The sequence below is a fragment of the Puma concolor genome, chromosome B1 (genome assembly GCF_028749965.1).
Source record: "Puma concolor isolate L17-30 chromosome B1, mPumCon1.1.hap2, whole genome shotgun sequence".
Taxonomy (NCBI): Eukaryota; Metazoa; Chordata; class Mammalia; order Carnivora; family Felidae; genus Puma; species Puma concolor.
The window spans coordinates 83342776-83362857 of record NC_141670.1 but is presented as its reverse complement, the minus strand read 5'-3'; the positions used below and the strand labels follow the sequence as shown (position 1 = coordinate 83362857).

At 40.3% G+C, this 20082-nt stretch overlaps 1 pseudogene; it reads right to left on the bottom strand.

Annotated features, from left to right (window-relative positions):
* Positions 1 to 368: 368 nt before the first annotated feature.
* Positions 369 to 1228, bottom strand: LOC112858522 (large ribosomal subunit protein eL6 pseudogene; annotated as a pseudogene).
* Between the last annotated feature and the right edge of the window lie 18854 nt (positions 1229 to 20082).

Sequence of the window (20082 nt, the reverse complement as noted above, 5' to 3'; positions counted from 1 at the left end):
TGACAGCTCAGAGCCTGGAGCCTGTTTCAGATTCTGTGTCTCCCTCTCTCTCTGCCCCTCCTCTGTTCACGCTCTGTCTCTGTCACAGAAAATAAGTAAACATTGAAATAGAAACTACAGATGTCAAAATTTATAAACATTAAAGTACTATAAAAATTTCATGATGAAGCTTATGTTAAGTACCCGAAATGTATTTTTGCAAGGTCATAAGTGCATTCTCTCTTTGCTGTTCATCCACAGATTTTAGAAATGTTTCAGTCTTTAAGAGAACTATTTTGTAAATCAACCTACAAGTCCTGTAATGGCATTGAATATTTTCTTCTTATTTTTAATGGATCAGTTATTTAATTAGGTTTTTTGTAAGAAATTTAGAACACCAATCTGTGAGGGTAAACTCCATTCCGGAGGGAATACACAAAGCGGAGGTAACCCTGAAGCTGAGGAACAGCTTTGATTTCTGGCAGAATTTGCAAGTCCACAGCTTTCTCATCAACCTTGCACTGCTCTGTAATCTCATATTTTCTCTTTCTCTTTGTCGAAGATGTCACATTGCAGGTGTCTGGGTTTACACGGCTTCCTCTTCTTAAGGTAAGCATCGGTGAGGTGTTTGGGGATTTTCGCACTGCTGGTATCAATTTTGGTGGAGGTGGCAATGACTAATTTCTGGTGTGTTCTACGAAGAGGAACTCGATTGAGGGACAGAGGTCCGGTCGCAAGTAACAAGCCATGCTCAGTTGCTTCAGGAAAACCACCCTGTTGCCTCTGTGGTGCCCAGTGAGGACGATTAAAGTGGTCCCTCGCAGTTTCCTCACCTGCTGACTGAAAGGTGTTTTGCCATGGCTCAACAGCTTCTGAGCACACCTCCTGTAGGATGATGCCCAGGCATTTTGCGAAGTTTAACCACTCAGATACCACCATTCTTGCCGCCACCAACTGGTTTTGTGACAGTAGCAGAACTTCTTTTTCTTTTCAAGCCTGGATTTAGCTGCTGAATACTTCCTCTTGTACACAGCCTGTCTCGAATACATAGCCGATTGGGAGTATCTACCACTTCCTCTGACCAGGACAGGGTCTCGGCTGCAGTGGGGCTTCCCCTTCTTTGACGTTTTAGCCTTGAGGTTGCCCGTCTTAACGTTGCCACCAGCATCAGCCTTCTTGGCTTCAGGTTTCTTCTCCTTAGTATCCGGCTTCTCAGCTTTTTCACCCAGCATCTTGCAAGATGGGAAAGAATGGCATTGAATATTCTCTGAAAGAACTCTGCATTTAAGAAAAATGTTTGGAAATCTATTATCAAAATGTCCAGTGAATTGAAGCCAAAAACTAGTTTTTGCAATAGCTGCAAACAAAGGCAAATTTATCCCTACAAAAACGGGGACATGAACAAATTAAATGATGAGGCCTCAAACAGTGTGCAAGATTTAATTTTAAAATTCTGTAAAAGCCTTTGAAATGACTTGCAGAAAAAAAATCTTTTGATCCAGTTCCTTTTTTTGTAATTGGATTATATTATGTACTGAAATGCAACGAAATTGAAAAGACCTACGATTTTGCAGCATCTGTTTTGCAAAACACTAAAAATATTATAAATGGAGAATTTGCTTTATGAACTTTATAAGGTAGATTTTTAGAGGGTAAAGCTTTATAGGGTATATTTGTAGAAAAGGAAAACTCTAAACTGAGACAAAAGACAGTGTCTATAAAAATGTTTGAACTGATACATTTACATATTTCATTAAAAGTAGAATTGAGACTATCTTCCACTTGGAATTTGTCTCTGAACTTACTAGGTAATTCAGAACCTCTAAATATTTCCTCAATTAAAATATTATATGACCAAAAAATCCCATATGGTCTACAAAAAAAAAGTAAATACATGTCGTTTTCAAGTGTATTAATATAATATTTACTGAAGATTTTAGGCAATTTTTGAAAAATTAAAAATTTAAAACCATATTAAAATAGTAATACATCCTGCAGAAAAATATTAGTGAATTAATATTAGAGAGATATATGGTTTGTGCTAATTTTTTGTTTAGACAATCAATATAATTTTTATAGTTTGCTTTTCTCTACAAGAAAATATGTCATACTACTTTTTAGAAAAAAATTTATCTTTGAAAATAATTTTTATGAAAACTATTTTATACATCAGCCAATATAAATATGGTGAATTAACTGTTCAATGAATAAATATTTCAAATATAAAATTATAATCAATTTTAATGTATCGTTTCATTCTCAAAAGTGTCTTGACTTGCTGTCCTATTCTGCTCAGGTTACCATCACAGAATATTATAGACTGGATGGCTTACCAACAGATATTTATTTTTTCACAGTTCTGGAAGCTACAAGTCTGAGATCAGGGTACCAGTATGTTTGGGTTCTGGATTCTGGTGAAGCCTCTCTTAGCTTGCAGATGGCTGCCTTCTGTCTGTGTCCTCATACCTCACACGGTGGGGAGAGACAGACCAAGCTTTGTGGTGTCTCTTCTTACCAGACCACTAATTCCATCATGAGGACCCCATGATCTTATCTAAATGTAATTATCTTTCAAAGACCCCACCTTCAAATACCACCCCATTGTGGGTTAGGTTTTCAAAATATGAATTTTTGGGGAGACACAATTTAGTCCATATCTCTTGAACAATAAATTTTGGGGCCCCATACTTAAGAATCTTACTATCATAGAGTAAGGAATGGTCCCTTGGCATCAGAGTCCAGATGCACAGTCCTGGCTTGTCTTTGGTTGTCAACATCCAGTTCCAGAGCATCCAAATCCAAATTGACATATTTGCCTTTAATCTGTTTTCCAAGAACAGCTCATTTTTAATCCTCTTCTCCCTGTCTGTGAAAGATTTCTACTCTTCTGGGCCTCTCAGCCCAGCCTATGTTCCTCTTGGGGATACAGGGCGTCCTTTCCATCTTTTAGGAAGTACGGAATTCTGTGAGGCTGTCCTCGGGCATTTAGGCAGTTCATTCTACCATTGCTACCTTACTGCTCAGTTGCCATGATGAATGTTGGGTTTCTCTAGGAGGCTTGCAACCTCCTTGGGAAGTTAGCCAATGGTTCTCTGTGGTCTGGGATACCCTCAAAATAATTTGAGGTTTTTATTGTTCTCCCTACTCCTGGCACTTGCCTGAGGGGATGGCACCGGGTTCAGGGATTCATCACTATCTAAAGTCTGGTCACATCCCCTTTTATTTCTCCTTCCCAGAAAGTTGACTTGATCTCTTTTTGGGGAAAAACGAGCTCTTAAATCATTCCACAGTATTTACATAGACATAGTTTAAAATTTGGCTGTCATATTTTTGGAACCCTCTATCAAATAGCTTCACACTTGCAATCAATTGCCTTGGGTTTGAAGATGATTGTGGCTAAAATGAGTTGAAAAACAACAATAAAAATTCAAATGACTTTTTTGTATACTGTATTTACCTTTGTTCTAAATAATGAAAGCTAGCTAGCAGCTCCACAGGGGAAGACAAGACAGGAATGCTGGAAGGACAAGCCTTAGTTATTACCTCACAATGTCCTGCCAAAAATGATGGAATTTTAAGACTGAACAAAATCCTTATAAATTATTCATCAAGTCCACCCTTTTGTTTTATAGATGTCCTGTGTAAAGTGAGACCCAGAGAGATTAAATGATTTTCTTTTAAGGCTGCAGAGATTTTGAACCACAGAAGTAGGGCTACAATGAACTTTACCTCCACCAAGTACAGGAATTCCTTTCACTGATTTACACTATTTCCATCTATATCTATATCTATATCTATATCTATATCTATATCTATATCTATATCTATATCTATATCTATCTATATATCTATATATATATGGTTTTCTGAATTTCTTTAAAAAAGTGGCATCAAAAATTAGACATGTCACTTCAAGTGTGTTTAGAAATGGGGTAGAATTCGGACAGCCTGCTGACTTCTGGATGCTACACTTCTCTAAGTGCCAGCTAAGACGCTCTCCTTTTGAGTTTTGATGATGTCTCATCTCAGTGGTGGTTTGTCATAAGCACCTGCCGGCTATGTTGTCAAGCCAGTTCTCCTCTTTCTGTATCATGTGCTTAATTTGTGAAATTGCATTCAAAGTTCAGGCGTCAGAGTGTCATAGAATAATGTTGCTTTATGGGGCACCTGAGTGGCTCAGTCGGTTAAGCGTCCTACTTCAGCTCAGGTCATGATCTCTCAGTTCGTGGGTTTGAGCCCCACACTGGGTCTCCACTGACAGTGGAGAGCCTGCTTGGGATTCTCTCTCTCCCTCTCTATCTCTCTGCCTCCCCCCATTTCTCTTTCTCTCTCTCTCTCTCAAAATAAATAAACTTAATAAAAGGATAAAAATTAAAAAAGAATAAAGTTGATTTAATAATTTATGTTGCTAAGGAAAAGGAAAATGATTTATACTGTAAAAATGAAGCCCTTTCCAATTAGTGTATAATCTAAACCATAACTGCCTATTAAGAACATTTTTTGGGGCGCCTGGGTGGCGCAGTCGGTTAAGCGTCGGACTGCAGCCAGGTCACGATCTCGCGGTCCGTGAGTTTGAGCCCAGCGTCAGGCTCTGGGCTGATGGCTCAGAGCCTGGAGCCTGTTTCCGATTCTGTGTCTCCCTCTCTCTCTGCCCCTCCCCCGTTCATGCTCTGTCTCTCTCTGTCCCAAAAATAAATAAACGTTGAAAAAAAAAAAATGAAATAGACTTTAAAAAAAAAAAAAAAGAACATTTTTCTCACAGAGTTGAAAGCCTTTCCAAAGGTTTTCCATTTTAAGTAGAACTTTTCAGGTAGAGATGCATTCTGAACCCCATTTTTTCCAGCTTTAGGACCCCAGCATTTTAATCTGTCCTGTGAGACACTTCATGTCTTGGCAAAAACTGAAACCTACCAGAATTTTTAGGGAAAATAATTCTAAAACTGTCTTACTGTATATGAGCAAGGTTTAATGGCCTTTTAAAGCATACATTTGTTTCTGTATGACACTTAATTGTCCCAGTTTGTTTGGTCACTTAATACAGAGTTTTAAGAGGGATTATAATCTCTAAGTGCTATCAACGCATTCTTTCTCTATTTGTGGTCCATAATGACAATAAACAAGTAATAACATTCTCATCTTAAGAACTGCAGGGCACAGGCAGCACATGAATCTTCACTGTTCTATTTTCTACATAGGAGAGTTGTCTTTTTTACTCCAGATTAATCATGGAGTTTGGTTTTTCTGCTCTCCATATTAACTGAAACTTTCTTGAACAGTAAGATCTTAAAACATATGGCTACAAAGCAGATTTACCTCATCTGTAAGAGAGAGAAAAAAATAAATCTGTTAAGAATATTATTACAATTTTAGGGCCTAAGAATAGTTATTTTAAAAACATATGGAAACACAAATGAGAAATAGACAATTTAATGCAAATGTAAGATAATTTATATAATTATTTCCTGCAATGCTTCATCTTTCAAAATAGGGTAATAGAAGGGTGCTTTGCTTAAAAAAAAAAACAACAAATACATTGTGTATAAACCAGAAAGCATGCATAGCAGTTCTGTTTAGAAGATAGCAAAGTACCATGTAAAAGGCCTCTGTGTACTTAGCCCACCCACCAACTGGAAGGAGAGCTGAAAAGAAAAAGGGCATCTAATCCATGCATGTTACCACTGCATCAAACCTGGGATTTTCTTTCCTAAACGGTACTCACCGAGTGGGGTCTTAGAGCAATTATTCAATACCTTTTTGCAGTTAGGTACCTAATCTGAGCATTCAACTCAACATAAATGTCCTTGGGTTTTGTTTTGTCTTGTTTCTAACATGTGTTTTCCCCCTGACATAATGGAGTGAACTAGATAGAGAAATGGCATCAATAATGATCCTTTCCTTTAGCACTCTATTTTCTAACATTCACATCTTTTTTATTAGATCCTAACTGCAACCTTCTGTGGAAGAGGGGGTGCATGAGGGAACTTCGGCTCCAGGTATGAATGGCTAGACCATTCATTGGCTAGAATGTTCAAGTTCACACAGCTTACTCCTGACACAGTGTGGGTGATGAGCTAGGTTTTCTGACTCTCGGGTTCCTGCTTTTTCAGTGAGATGACACTAGGTACATAATGTTTGTATGTTCTTGCTGCAGCGAAACTGTATGCATGAAATAAAATTATCATGAAAAGTTTATCAACTGACCTGTGGAAATTGGGGTGCTGCTAAGACCTCAAAACTTGATCTCATATCCCCTAGATTTCTGTCTCCCCGCCAGATATACCATGGGTGTCCTCAGACTGAACACATGGAAAACTAAACTCATTGTCTCCCTCCTGGCAACCTGTTGCCTAGCTTTAGCCCTGGGGCCCTGACATATCAAGTTTGCCCTTACCCTGCAGAGATCCCCAGGTGGAGGGCACAATGGAACACACAGTGGAAGAGCTGCATGAAGGGAGGAGGTACTGCCCCAGCCTGTGGAGCTCTCCTCACCTCCTCTTCTGCCACCATCACGCTCCCAGTGTTCCCATCTGCTCAGCCTTACCCACATGGTGTCCCACTCAGTCGACCTTAAATCTCAGCCCTTAGATGCTTTCTTTTTCCCATCTAAGTTCCTGCTACAGTGTCCTTCCTGGCCCAATTCTTCCTGGTATCAAAGGACTGTTTTCTCCTCAGCAACAAACTCTCCTGTAGCCTGGATCCCAGATCTCTCCCTTTGGATGCTCCAGATACCTGGATCCAGAATGTTACATGGCTCCATACTTCTTTGGTTAGCTCCTGAGGACTGGAGAGAACAAGAGTTGTTCTCCCTGCTCACTATCCACGTTCAATTAGTAGTTGTCTAACTTGGCCATTTCTAACTCCTCCTACTGCAATCATTCTTTCTCATCACTCCAAGTTCAAACCTCCATTTTCCTTTGCCCAGACTCTACCCCTAAGGAACATATTTAAGTACAACCTGCCATTTCACTTCATGATATGGAAATAAATGCAGGGTTTCTGTGATTACCAGAAATAATCAAATCTTTCTTTTTTAAAAATATAGATTTACTTGTTTTGAGAGAGAGGGCAAGTGCATGAGTGTGGGGTGGTGGGGGGAGAGGGTGAGAAAGCCATGCAGGCTTCATGCTGTCAGTGCAGAACCAGATTTGGGGCTCATACTCACAAACCATGAGATCATGACCTGAGCAGAAATCAAGAGATGGGCACTTAACCGACTGAGCCACCCAGGTGCCCCTAATCTAATCTTTCTTATAGCTAATTATGCACATACTCATTGTATTTAGAGAAAATTGAAAACATTTCCTTAGCCTTCCCACTGAAACTCTTTTTGGTCTATTATGGAGTCTTCCTCATATGGACAACTAGAATCCCATCCCACCCCCTTAATCACTTTCCCTCCTTCCTTTCCCACCTTGTTACTCCAGACTTCCACCTTTATCTCATGTCTTACTTTGCCTAAAAAAGCCAGAGGCCAGACAGGCATTTAAGCCAAAGCAAACAAAACTTTATGCCCTGGATTCTTACCCCTTTCTGAATGAAGCTTCTGCATACACTTCTCCACTGATTGCATAACTTTGTTATTCGTTATTATTCTGCCTTTTGAACTCCACACTCATCTATCCTATTTCCTCCTCACATATATCAGTCAGAGTTCACCTGGAGAAAAGAACCAGTAGGAGACACACATTAAGAGATACATTGCAAAGAATTGGCTTAAGTATGACTGTGGGGTCTGGCTAGAGAAGTCTTAAAACCACAAGGCAGGCTTCCAGGAAGGGCAGGCTGGAACTCTCCTGCCCACACTGAAGCTGCAGGACACAGGAGGAATTTCTTCCTGAGGGAGGCCTCAACTCTGCTCTTGAGGCCTTTCAACTGACTGAATCAGGCCCATCCAGAAGATCCAGGATAATCTCCCTCTTGAAGTCACTCAGTTATGGACTTTACTCACATCTACAAAACCTTCAGAGCAACACTCAGATTAATGTTTGAATGAACAACTGGTAGCTATAGCTTAGCCAAGTTGATACATCAAAAGACCACCATGAACACCTAATGGATGCATCTCAAAATTAACATATTCATGCTGAAAACCTGCTCTTCTCTCCCCTCAGCACTCTCAGCAAACCGGTCTACTTGCAATGGCAACTGCATCCTTCCAGATGTTCAAGCCAAAAACATAAACTTGAGCTTTCTTCTCATGCTCCACGTGGTAGGTTAAATATGGGGACCCCAACTAGCTCCATGCCCTAATCTCCAGAACATTTTATAGCAAAAGAGACTTTACAGATGTATCTAAATTAGATTTTGAAACGGAAAGATTATCTTGGGTTACCTAGGTGCCCAGTATAATCACAATGCTCCTTACAAAAGGGACACAGGCAGAGGCAGAGGCAGGAGAGGAGATCCAATAATAGAAGTAGAGTTTAGTGTGGTGCACTTTGAAGATGGAGAAAGGGGCCACAAGCCAAGGAACATAGGCAGATTTTAGAAGCTGAAAAAGGCAAGGAAAGGATTTTCCCCTCAGCCTCCAGACTGACAGTCTTGCCAACACATTGACTTCAGCTCACTGAAACTGATTTTAGACTTCTGACCTCCAGAATTGTAAAATAGTAAGTTTATGTTGTTTGAAGCCACTAAGTTTGTGGTGCTTTGTTATAGCAATGATAGAGAACTAATGAATCCATTTCTAATCTCTGGTGACATCTTGTTGACTTTATCTTCAATATGCCCAGAATGGAGGCACTTCTCACCACCTCCCTTGCTACCACCTTGCTGCTCTAGAAGAGCACCATCTCTGCTCTAGAAGATTTCAGTCGTGTGCTATTATTCTCATCCACTGTTCTCTGTTCTCCTGTCCCTACCCCCCTAGTCAGCCACTTACTAGCTGATATGGCTGCTTCATGAGAAATAGAAAAAAAGTGTCCTTCCTTCAGGCAGAGACAACCCCATGACAGGGTAGATAGTGTGGCGAGCAGAGTGGCGACTACATATCCTCATACAGAATACAACCCTTGCAACTGTACACAGCAGCCCTCCTACAGTCCTCTCCAACCGCAGGCTGAGTAGCCCTGTTAACAGGCAAGTCAGACCATGTCACTGTTCTGTTCAGACTCTCACAAGTCTCTACATTTCACTCAGTTCTTACAAGAGGACTGCCAACCTTCCACATCATCTGGCCAGTTACCTCTCAGGTTCTGTCTCCTGCTATTCTCCCTCTCACTCACTGTTTAGGCAAAACCAGCCTTCTTGCTCTTCCTCAAATGCCCGAGACACATTTGCTCCTTCACTCTTGCTGTTCCTTTAGACTGCAAAGATTTGTCTGCAATATAGAAATGCCTGGCTTTCTCGCCTCCTTCAAGTATTTGGGCAAATGTTCCTTTCTTAGTGACACCTACCTTGACTGTCCTATTAAAATTTGTAACCCACACTTCTATCCCTATACTTCCTAACCCTTTTATCCTGGTTTATTTTTCTCTGTAGCACTTATTACCTTCTAACATTCTATGTATAATTACTTAATTATTGTATTTATGATAAGCTCTGAGTGTAGGGATTTCTGTCTAATTTGTTCATTCCTGCATCCCCAAATAATACCTTGTATCTAGTGGATGCACAAAAATACTTAAATGAATAAATAGAGAGTCCTCTCTGATCCAGTTTGGGTTCTTTGAGAAGCAGATTCTAAGGCAGCAATCCAGGTACAAGGTACAATCACCTTATTTGGAAGGTGATCCCAGTAAACGCTGCTAAGGGTATGGGCAAGTAAGACAGGGAAGGAAAGGCAGCGACGAAGGGTAATGTTTTCAAAACCTCCAGTTAAACTGTGAGCAACTGGAACTAAAGCCCATATTGAAGGGGGGGGGGCACCCTGGAAACCAATGAAGAACATATACTTCTGAAGAGGAGAAGACTTCTCCTCTACACTCTCATATTCTGTGGCTGGGCCTGAGATTTAAACTGACAAAAAACAGATTAACAGGAGAAAAGCACACAAATTTTACTTGAGGTTAATATCTTTACCTGGCGTGAGACCTTTCGTAGAAAAGAAATGGAGACTCACAGAAGAAGATGGCCCTGAGAGCTTATGTACCAGTTTAACAAAGACTGATAACTTGTAGAGATGTGACAAGACAAAGGACAAAGAGGTTTGGACCACTAGGGTAAGTAAACTGTGGGAAAGTGACTGGGAAATACAAGGGGAAACGAATGAAAGATAAAGGTCATTTTCGTTAAGTTTGTTTGTACAGATTCATCTTGGCATCAACTTCCCATCTCCAGTGTTAAGAATGTTCTCTCTTCCTGGTACAAGAGGGCACCTTCCTCACAGCGCATTTATGGAAAGAGGAAGTCAGAGAGCACTCCCTGCATCTGCTCCTTGTCAATTGCCTTCAGCTCAAAATGAAACGTCACCGTGGCACGTTTGGGGGTGGCATGTTCACCTCAGAGTTATTCCACGCAGAAGGTAGGAACCTGGGGTCTTTATCCATTAAGCTCCGGGAGGGACATTGATTGTCTGGCACTTCCCCTCTGCCACACAGGGCAGAGCCGACTCTATCCTCCAGGGTCTGCAGTCAAAGAGATTATTGTCAGTGGCAGAAGTCAGGCTTATTTGCATGGAAATAGTAAGGACTTAGGCACAAGAATGGGGCTTCAATGACATCTGCAATGCTTCTCCACCAGGAATGAGAAGATGAACCCCTACCTGCCAAATGGGTAAAGCCACAAATACGGCAACTTGATGATTTGATGATAACACAGTCTTCAATTTATGCTACATGACCCTTCTTATCTGTCTCATGAGGGGAGGGAGCGTGATAGATAAGGGCACCTGGTGGCTGTCCTGTGGGGCTCAAACAGAGAAGGACTTTCTTTGCAGGAACTGAAAGAGAAGGCTGAGTCAGAGTCCAGTAGAACAGACAGAGTGATATTTACTGGGCACACTGTGAGTTGGTGTTCTAGCTGTTTGCAGTCAGCACCCTGATTTTTCAGTGTCCCTGCTGTATGTGCTGTTCAATATTTTTAATATTAACCCTTCGGAGGGGCTTACTCATTAAACCAGAGCTGGAATTTCGAGGGGCTGCCAATGTAATGAGAAAGACTTGGAGCAGACACAGGGATCTGGAATGCAATAAGGGGCATCAAAGAAGAGAGAGTAATGGGCTGAGAGGGTGAGTGGGTGGGTGGTCTGGGTAAACGCCTAAGATGAGAGTTGTTCTCTTTGGATGCTTTCGCGTATTTCCACAGCATCGTGTGTTGTTAGATCAGGTGGTTTTAGGGATCTGGGGAAGGGTACGTAAATAAGATATCTTATAGACAGAGCTGCCTATCGTGAGGTCTTTTTGATATTTCAATTCACTAGCGTCAAAACATCCAGAATCTACAAAGGGAAAACTTCCCTAGTGACTATCGTGCTGCAGACCCCATCCATGACAGGTCAGTAACGACTTGTAGGGGTCTCACGGGGCTATTTTGTGCTTTTGTCCAACCCACCAAGAAGCATCTCTTTGCCACATAAAGAGAGGGTCAGAGCCCCATCCCCCCACCCCAAATGATACAGAATGTCTTCAAGCTGGATGTTAATTTTCCTCTATGCCTAGCCTCAATTTTTTTTTTTTTTATGTGCCTGGCTGAAAGCATGGACTAATCTGGATGACTGATAATGATGACAGTGAATGCTGTACTAATGGAATAGAGAGAGAAGAAGTGAAAAAGAAATGAGTGAGTAATGACAAACAGATCGTTTGAGTCCCGCAAAGAGGCCTCTGCTGGAATGGTAGGAGTTGGTTAGGAAGCCCAAGGCAGAAATAATGAAGTCCAGGATAAGAGGCTGTCACAGGCATTCCTTCCTGCTCCAGATAAGTTAAAACAGCTTCCAATGGCATAAAACATCACTTTGAATTCTCATCAAAGTAGGAAAACCACTGTCTCGGGATTAGCGTTCCAAAGGTAGCCTGACCAGTGTAGCTTCACCACCATGACCATGTCTAAAACGGAAAGATGACTTTAGCAGCTGTTCTCACAAAATGGTTTCAACACTATGAGGTTATAATACAGAAAAGCTAGAGCTGAAAAAGTGAATATATATTCTTTTTAGAATAAAAGGAAATGACTACAAGCCTGGTAATAAATGTGGCAGCTTACTAGAAAGGCAGGTTTAAAGAATAAGGAAACTCATGTTGGAGCTTAAATTGAAAACAGGTGCCAGGCCTATTTCATGGAGTCATAGAATGTCAGAACTGGAGGAGACCCAGGGGTAACGTGTCCAATTCCCACATTTGATGTACTAGGAAACCCAGGTCACAAGAAATGAAGTGACTTGCTCAGTGCCACACATGGTGGCAGATTTATCTATCTCCCAGTTCGAAAGTTAGTCTTTTTTTTTTTTTTTTTTTCTCCAGACATTTTAATGTCTCTGGCACAAAATTTTTTTATTTTTTATTTTTTTGGTCATTTATTTATTTTTGAGAGACGGAAAAGAGAGCGTGAGTGGGGGAGGGGCAGAGAGAGAGGGAGACACAGAATCCGAAGCAGGATCCAGGCTCTCACTTGTCAGCACAGAGCCTGATGTGGCGCTCAAGCTCAAGAACTGTGAGATCATGACCTGAGCCGAAGTCAACGTTTAACCGACTGAGCCACCCAGGCGCCCCTCTGGCACAAAATTAAAAAAGAACCCCTGTTTCTTTTTATAAGATCTATTTTGAATTTGAATTCTAAATAGTCACACCTACCTGGCCATTTTCTCTGCTACCACATCCTCTTAAACTTTATGCTTTACCATGTTTTCATCGGAGCTATCATACTTTCCCAGTATCTTAGGTGGTTCAGAACCGTGACTGGTTTTTTCATCTGTTTGACTCTTTCCTTTCTTCCTATAGCCAAAGTACCAGGATAAGCCCTACATCCACCTGTACCCCACTGCGTCGGTGGTCTTTTATCTGTAGTTTTGATTTTCCTTAAACAGTGGGATAATCATCATGTCATTTTTTTTTTTGGTTTCCAAAAATCTTTAATATTCTTTTCATACCCAGAAGAGCAAGTAGACTTGCTAATAATTTCCTCAACTAGCAATCTCTATCATCTATCATATCCTATCTTATCCAATTAATAGCTGCCATTAATTACTAATGTGAACCTCCAGCACCTCCCATCTCCTGTTTCAGAAATAAACTATGCATGCGCCCTCCACGCATAAACATACCCATACAATGCTTGACCTCCCTCAGCAGCAATGGTTTTCTACTCCTCTCTATCCATCCAAACCCCACCTATTCTTCAAAGCCCAGCAAAAACAAAAAATGAAAGACAAACCTCTACAGTTATTCTGGCTCATGTGTATTTTCCATTCCTCTGAATCCCTGAATATATATTATATTGTTTTGCTAGTTCCTTAACTGTTCTGTATGGATATCTCATAAAACACCATCCTACACTTCCACAGCTTGTAGTCTGAAGAATTTTCTCTGGGTCCTTTTTTTTTTTTTTTTTTTTTTTTTGGTCTTTTTAAGTAGGCTTCATGCCCAGTGCAGAGCTCAATGCAGGGCTTGAACTCACTATCCTGAGATCAAGACCTGAACTGAGAACAAGAGTTGGATGCTTAACCTACTGAGCCACCCAGGTGTCCCCCTTCTGTGTCCTTTTTAACAGCTACTATACATAAGGCTCAACAAAAGCCCTCAAATGAATGAATGAATGAATGATGTAGCATAATGCCTGAGATTCTTTATTGCTCTTTGTCTTGGGAAATCTTTGTTGTCTGCACATGAAGCAAAAGGGAGGGTGAGATAATCTCTAAAAACCATGCTCTTGAGTTGATGGCAATTTGTTCATTCATTCATTCAGTCAGTCAATCAATCAGTTGGTCATTCAATCAACAAATATTATTTGCATATCTACTATGTGCCAGGCACGTTCTGAGAACAGTAAGGATCCCCTTCCCTTGCTGCCTCTCTTTCTTGGAGATAGCCACTTCCTTCCCTGGACCATGGTTAATAAGGTGATCATTTTTCACTGATGCAACTTAAAACATGGAAATAAACTCTATTTCCATTCCCTGGCTCGGGCTTGGCTTTCACCCTCTAGTGCTCTGGCTCCCTAAGAAGTAAAGTCAAACTGTTTGATTCCCACTGGACCCATTTAACTTCAATTCCAGTGAACTGCCCTGGCACTGGGCTAATGTGGAGCTCTGATGCCTCTGTGCTGGCCCACAGGGAATGTCTGATGGATTTTTTAGCTGATCGTGGATATACTTACTCAGTTTCCCTAATCTGGGTCACCAAACTCTATCAGCACATTTAGTGTGGTTATTTCCCCACTTCAGATTCTGGCTTCATTTCCTTCCTAATTTTACCAGAAAATCTTTACCCTTTGTAAAGATAAGGCTTAGTTGTAATGAAGTTCTAATCTCTGTAAAGCAGAGATTAAATAACAGTAATAATAACAACAGTAACAGTGGCTACCATTAATTCAGCAACTACTACATATTAGACACTGTGGCGATGCATTAGTAATACTACTAGAAGCAGGAGGAGTAGGATTAGGAGTAGGAATAGTAGTATTTCATTTAATCCTTACAACTCCTGAGGTAAACATGACTCTTATCTCCCTTTTGCAAAAGAGCAAGTGTAGATTTCCCTGGAGTCACAATAACTGTTTATCAGATTTATTTTATTTTGTTATTTATTTCATTTTATTTTATTTATTTACTTAGAATGAGAGAAAGACCACAAGTCGGGGAGAAGGGCAGAAGGAGAGAGAAAGAGAGAGACAGAATCTTCAGCATGCTCCACACTGTTGGCATGGAGCCCAACGTAGGGCTTGATCTCATGACCATCAAATCATGACCTGAGCCAAAATCAAGAGTCGGTCACTTAACTGACTGAACCATCCAGGCATCCCTCAGTTTTTTTAAAATGCCAGCTAGTAGCATCTAAACAATTTAAACTACCAAATGCCAAATTTAATGATCCTTTCCCATCCACCACTACCAACCAATTTTCCCATTCACATATGTAATTTTATATTAAAAACAGGTATCATCCTTTGGGTACCTGGATGGCTTAGTTAGTTAAGCATCTGACTCTTGAGTTTTGGCTCAGGTTATGATCTCCAGGTTAGGGGGGTTGAAGCCCGAGTCAGGCTCCATGCTATGGATTGGGATTCTCTCTCTCACTCTCTCTCTCTGCCCCTCCCCTATTGACATGCTCAGACACACTCTCTCCCTCTCAAATAAATAAACATGTTAAAAAAACAGATATCATCCTTGTTTCTGGGAAGTCTCAATATTGGCTTCTTTATAAATTTAATAGGCTTAAGTTCATATACTTAGACTGTAGAATATCAACTTTCAGTATACCTAGGATCAGGAACATTTAAGATATGCTAAATTTTGAAATTTAATGAGCAAAGTAGAATATAAAAATCCTTTTTCTAACATTAACATTTCATTAAACCGATGTTTAGTTAAGAAACTATTTATCCAGGTTATTGTACTATAAGAATGTCAATTACCCATAAATCCTATAAAAATGAATTTCAGGGACAGATTACTCTAAATTATCATTTTTTGAAAAAAAAATTAATGCTTATTTATTTTTGAGAGAGAGAGACAGAGCATGAGCAGGGGAGGGGCAGAAAGAGAAGAAGACACAGAATCTGAAGCAGGCTCCAGGCTCTGAGCTGTCAGCATAGAGCCCAACATGGGGCTCAAACCCATGAACCGCAAGATCATGACCTGAGCTGAGATCAGAGGCTTAACCGACTGAGCCACCCAGGCACGCCCAGATTACTTTAAATCAAACACCACTCTCTACACCCCACCTTGGGTCACCCCACTGGAGTCTTTAGAGACTCCAATGGGCCAGTGTAGTAATGGATGAAGTTTTGAGCGAGAAGAGAAAAGAGATTACACACTTAAAATTAAAATGGTAACCAGATTCTCATCTATCATCTGATTTTGGCTACTTTTTCTGTTTTCTGCCTGTCCCAAATGTGAAACTAGTGTGGCAAACGAGAGCCTACAGGTGACTTCTGCATGTGAGCTGCCCTTCTGAATGTCAAGTAGGGGCTAGAGGAGAGTTCCAAATGGAAAAGAATTGTAAGCAAGTTGCTTGAGCTTTTCCCAACTTAGAATTTGTGCTAAAGGATCAAGGAGCCCCAACGTAGTTTTTCCCAGAATGTCGTACTAGGAGATAATGCATCTGGCATCCTTACTAATACTGAATGAATGGATGAATGAATGAACACCAGTAATGAAGTGTGCTTTTGCCTGGACTATCTTCATGCATAAATCATTAAGAAATTCAACATACAGATAGGTAATAGCTCAAAGATTTGATAATTGGGGTCCTGGCCTTCTGTTTCCATCTTTCAGGACAGACACTGAAGACAGTAGAGAAATTACATTGTTAGAAATGACTGATGAATGCTGATACTTTGAATACTTTTTTCTGGGCATTGAAAGGAGGTGATGATGTTGCTGTGATTTTCCTTGATGCTGAGAGGTGGCACATTCAATTCACTGTAATATTATTCCTTTGGTGAACTTCCTTTTAGATTATAGTTCAGAAATTAATTAAAACCACATACTCTCATTAATGAATTCTAAACATTTTATAACTGGTGCCACTGTCCTCCTCAATCTCTTTTATTTAGAGTCGCTGAACAAGGTTATGTTCTTCTTTCTCTTGCCTTTTTCACACTTACGCTGAAAGCTTAACCAACTCCATTCAGAACTAAAGAAAGGAACAATGTGGTTTTGTACTTCATAACAGCAATGGCTCTATTTATAAGGAACAGCTTTCTACGGACTCTTAGGAGAAACATCCATCTCCAGCCCCCATCTCTTCTTGTGCTCGCTTTCATAAGGTTCATCTCTACGTGTTTATTGCCCCATCACGAGGAAGAGAAGGGAGGGCTTTGGTCCTAGTTAAAAAAAAAAAAAAAAAGTGTCCTTGTTTTTAGTGAAAGAAGTAAGTAGGAACTAAGTAGTGGTAAAATAATGTATTCAGGCACATTGCCCAGCCCTTTCTCCATGCTTTTCATAAAAGGAACCACGTCAAGGAAAAAAGGAAAGTTCTGGTCCGAGATCCTCTGAGTTCTGGGTTACAAAGAGTCACAAAGGTGGTGATTTAATGCTGGTTTTCCATCCACACAGAGCTCAGCCCCACAGCTCCTATCACTGTGTTAGCACCAAGCTAATTCCTAGCTTAAAAGGCCCACTTAAGTTTTGTAATTTTGTGTCAATTGAATGAGTTATTTAACTTCTTAGTTTACCACTCACAGCCAATCTTGAAACGGCCTTAGCCCTCACTGGGTGTGCGCTGCAGGAAAGGAAGGCAGTTGGGCAGACTGTCCTCCAGAAAGACCTTCCATCCCGTATAGACTCAGGGGGAAAAAGTTGAGTTCTGTTGTCGTCAGTCACTAGATTGAAATGGCTGTTCCATGCCTTATGTAGGTCTCTAGGTACAAAGCCTGTACCTATACCCGGTAGCTCTTAATCATGCAAAGCGTTGATTCTGACTCACAGTTGTCCAGCTCCTTAAACATATGAAATTAATGCATTGTCACCGAACAACTAAAATTCAGTAGAATAGAAATCTTCAGTTAGGAGGGGTTCTTAAGAATAGATGTAATCAAAAGGTAAGACAATTGTTGGGACTCATTACGCGGAGTCATTTGCTTTAAAAGACACCTTTTGTTCAAAACTGAGCTTGCAATGGATAGTTATATGAGGATGAAGTGATATAACACAGGAAGTGCCTATAAATTTTACCAAAGAACAATGAACTGCATATATATACATATATATAATTAAAATATGTACTGAATTAGTCATATGTACTTTAAATGTAGCATTTAAAAAATTTTCCAGATTCCTAATGTATCGTTTTAAAAGATACGCTCCTGTAGAATACAACTGTCCTCAATGACACTTTCCCTTAAAGAAACCACTCATGTCATAAGTCAAGTGTGAAACCCCCAAAAGAGAGAAGGCAAGCCGGTGGGGACGCATATATTACGGTGGCTCAGAACACTAACAGTAGAGTCGGATAGACTGGTGCTTCTCTACTACTTCCTGAAGTTGAAGGACCCTGGGCCAAGGGACTTGTTGAAACCTACATGGTTTTCATCCAGAAAAGACTAACATAGCATCTCTCTCTTAGGTTGTTGTAAGGATTAGAGTGTTTAGCAGAGTGGCTAGCACACAGTAGGTACTCAATACATCGCACTCATGTTACTAGTAATAACAGGCTCCTCAATCTCCCAAGTACTGATTCAGACTAGTAAAGAAGGAAATATTTCTTGAAAAAAAAAATCTAAGAAGAAGTTCAACATTTTTTCTGAGGGACTCCTACAGCACACTGATAGGTTTGAAAATCAAAATAGCAACTCATCTCTGAAAGAATGAAATCTTCATCCATGACTAGAAAAATTCTCTTGGGATGGCTTAAGATAGCAAAGAAAAGACAGAGTGGAGAGAAGCAAAAGTCTGAACATCAGGTCTGAGAGAAACCTGTCACATGTCACAGCGACAAATATTGGCTAATGGAGAGAGGAGGAGTCCAAACAAATAAACCTTCCAGCCATGGCTGATGACAGTATCAGCCAGAAAGCTTGTAAGGCAACAAATGAAGACATAACTGTAAATCACTCCATATCAACGCGACTCACAATAACTCATGGAAGTATTTCAGAAGTGTGCGTACTATTTTAGCAACTGAGGACTAAGGATTGCTGAAAAACTTGGACTTCACATAACAGCAGGGACAAAGCAAAAGCTATGCGAGAATGAATGCTTTAAGAAACAAAACAGATGAACATAGGGGAAGGGGAAGCAAACCATAAGAGACTCTTAACTATAGAGAACGAATGGAGGGCTGAGGGAGGGAAGGGGGTGGTGAGTGGTGGACATTAAGCAGGGCACTAGTGAGGAGCACTGGGTGTCATATGTAAGCGATGAATTGCTAAATTCTACTCCTAAAACTAATATTACACTATACGTTAACTAACTAGAATTTAAACAAAAATTTGAAACAAACAAAAAAGCTATGCAAAAATGCTAATACATTCTTCAGTTGAGAACAATTGTGTGTATAATTTTACTGCCCTCAATTTTCTGTCACCAGTCACTATATTCTAAATTAATGCTCACATTTCAATTGATATTCTGATTACTTCAACACATACAAAATGGTATTGAATTCGAATATATAAATAAAAACTACCCAGGCCAGAACAAACCCATACCAAAACAAACGTATTTTCCTAAATAAACTAATAATAAGAAAGCATCCAAGTTGGTCACACACTCACTAATCTGATCCACGTGTGAGGTTAACAAAATTGTCTGATTTCTCACTTGCCTTTTTCAGTCATGTCTTCCAGCCGTGAAATGGAAAGATACAAGCAGGTCACACACAGTAAAAGATGGGTGACAGGTCCATGTGGGTGGACTGGGGCCAGGTGGGTACTAAGCTGAAGCAAAGAGGTAGATTGGAATAATGGAACCAAGAACACTGAGTTCTAATATCAGGTGTTATACTCACTTTCATTCTGAAGAGTCACTGTTCCTCTCAGGGCCAAAATTTTCTGATGTGCAAAACCAGGAGGTCAGACTGGTAAATTCTCAGGTTCCTTCCAGCCCTGTCATTCTGTGATTCCAGCTGTTCCTTTTGTTGCTCGTATTGTTTCTTCTGTGGCATCTTTCATCACTAGTCTCTATCTTCGTGTCCCTAGGACTGGGTTGGGTAGGGGACATGAGGTGTTACTAGAAGTACACATAAAGAGTAGTGGCAGGCTATATTGCAAAGTAAAAGCTGTGCTGTTGAATATTTACCCTCTTAGAAGTTGGACTTACTCTTTATCAATTTCTTCATTCTGTGATACTCAGCAATGTGTAAACAGCTGCCCGTACAATTGCTTGAAATTATAACAGATACAGGCATAACTCTGTATCTGATGATTTTAATGGTATATGTAATGAAGGGGGTCAAAATTGCCTAATTTATACATTTACGACATTGCAAAGACTTCATGCATTCTCCCAAGTTGTATCGCTGCCGAAAGTTCCATGTTTTTTGTGCTGAGCCTCATACCACAGATTAA